Below are 2,134 nucleotides of genomic sequence, written 5' to 3'. Positions count from 1 at the left end.
TAAAAAAATAATTTTATATATATATATATATATATATATATATATATATATATATATATATATCTTTATTTTTTTTAATTTTTTTTTTTGCTCTAAGGCTTAAAAAATTACTTCAAATTTTTGTGTATGAAAATTTGTATGAAAAATGTATATATGAACGAAATTTTTAATATAATTTTTAAATACAAAAACTTTAAGCACTTGAATATCTTATGAAAGTTATTTACAATATTGTTGTAGTTGTATTAATTTTTCGAAACCTAATATGAACTTTACATATGAAAAATGTGAATGAAATTCTAAGTCTTGAGGTTCCCTTCCAGTGGTCTGATGGTTGCGAGGAGAGCTTTCAAAAGCTCAAGGCTTTGTTGACTGCGGCTCCGATTTTGGCACTGCCCGTAGAGGGCAAGGACTACTCTGTTTATTGTGATGCATCCCGTATTGGTTTGGGCGCTGTGTTGATGCAGGAGGGTAAGGTCATCGCCTATGCCTCGAGACAGTTGAAGGTTCATGAGAGAAACTACCCTACGCATGATTTAGAGTTGTTGGCAGTGGTCTTTGCCGTGAAGATCTGGAGGCATTATTTATATAGGGTCCGTTATGAGGTGTTCATTGATCATCGTAGTTTGCAGCATGTGTTTACGCAGAGAGATCTAAATTCCAGGCAGCGTAGATGGATGGAGCTCCTGAAAGATTATGATATTACCATACTTTACCATCCGGGTAAGGCGAATGTGGTGGCAGATGCCTTGAGTCGCAAGGCGGTGAGTATGGGTAGCTTGGCGAGATTTGTGGTGTCTGAGCGTCCCTTAGCCATGGAGGTTCAGACTCTGGCTAACCGTCTTGTCCGATTGGATCTTTCACATTCGGGTCGGGTATTTGCTTGTCTTGAGGCGAGATCGTCTCTCTTGGAAGAGATTAGGACTAGACAGTTTGAGGATCCTCAGTTGTGTAAGATTCGTGACAAGGTGTTGCGAGGCGAGGCCAAAGAGGCTGTGCTCGATGGTGAGGGGGTTCTAAGGATGAAGGGACGGCTATGCGTTCCTCGGGTCGGTGATTTCATTCACGTGATACTGAAGGAGGCTCATAGCTCCCGCTATTCTATTCATCCAGGTGCTACCAAGATGTATCGTGATTTGAGGCAACACTATTGGTGGGGTCGAATGAAGCGTGATGTTGCAGACTTTGTGGTTCGATGTGGAAATTGTCAACAGGTTAAGTATGAGCACCAGAGACCCGGTGGCGTGCTTCAGAGGATGCCCATTCCCGAGTGGAAGTGGGAGAGGATAGCCATGGACTTTGTTGTGGGTCTTCCGAAGACCTTAGGCAAGTTTGACTCCATATGGGTCATTGTGGATAGGTTGACCAAGTCAACACATTTCATCCCGATTTAGGTTACTTATAATGCGGAGAGGTTAGCCAAGATCTACATTCGTGAGGTAGTGCGGTTGCACGGGGTTCCTATTTCTATTATCTCCGATCGAGGCACTCAATTTACTTCCTATTTCTGGCAGACCTTACAGGCAGAATTAGGTACTCAGTTGGATCTTAGTACTGCCTTTCATCCCCTGACTAACGGACAGTCCGAAAGGACTATCCAGGTGCTTGAGGACATGTTGAGAGCTTGCGTCATCGATTTCGGTGGTCATTGGGACCAATTTTTGCCTTTGGCTGAGTTCGCGTACAAAAATAGTTCCCACCAAGCAAAAAGGCTGAGCTTCGGGACAAGATCTTTGAGTTCAAACAACTTCCGGGGGAACAGTTATATGTAGCATGGGAGCGTTTCAAATATTATCTAGCTCAATCTCCAACTCATGAATTTCCGGATGCAATCCTTACCGAGAAGTTCTACAAAGGGTTAGATACCATGAACCAAATTGCTGTCAACACTGCAGCTGGGGGATGCTTCATGGACAAATCATTTGTCAACATCACCAGGTTGCTCGATAAACTACCCACAACCAAATTGGCACTCTAGTGACAAAGGGTGAAATCTGTCGTATGGTAGTCCTATTTCTTACCGGTGGCGAAAATCATGAGCGAGATCGTCATGCGTTCGCTCAATTTCAAACCACCGTGGATTTATTATCGAAAAGACATTTTGAAAGAAGCCAAAGGTGTGAATGTTGTCGAC

At 42.7% G+C, this 2,134-nt stretch overlaps 1 non-coding gene across 1 annotated transcript; it reads right to left on the bottom strand.

The window, feature by feature from the left end:
• Nucleotides 1-1,715: 1,715 nt before the first annotated feature.
• On the bottom strand, nucleotides 1,716-1,821 carry LOC132046055 (small nucleolar RNA R71). The gene has a single exon (XR_009412584.1). It is a non-coding gene; the product is annotated as a small nucleolar RNA R71 (small nucleolar RNA).
• Nucleotides 1,822-2,134: the final 313 nt, after the last annotated feature.

Source organism: Lycium ferocissimum, unplaced genomic scaffold (genome assembly GCF_029784015.1).
Source record: "Lycium ferocissimum isolate CSIRO_LF1 unplaced genomic scaffold, AGI_CSIRO_Lferr_CH_V1 ctg9213, whole genome shotgun sequence".
NCBI lineage: Eukaryota > Viridiplantae > Streptophyta > Magnoliopsida > Solanales > Solanaceae > Lycium > Lycium ferocissimum.
Note: the sequence above shows the minus strand (reverse complement) of the source record. Positions and strands in the feature narration are given on the sequence as shown.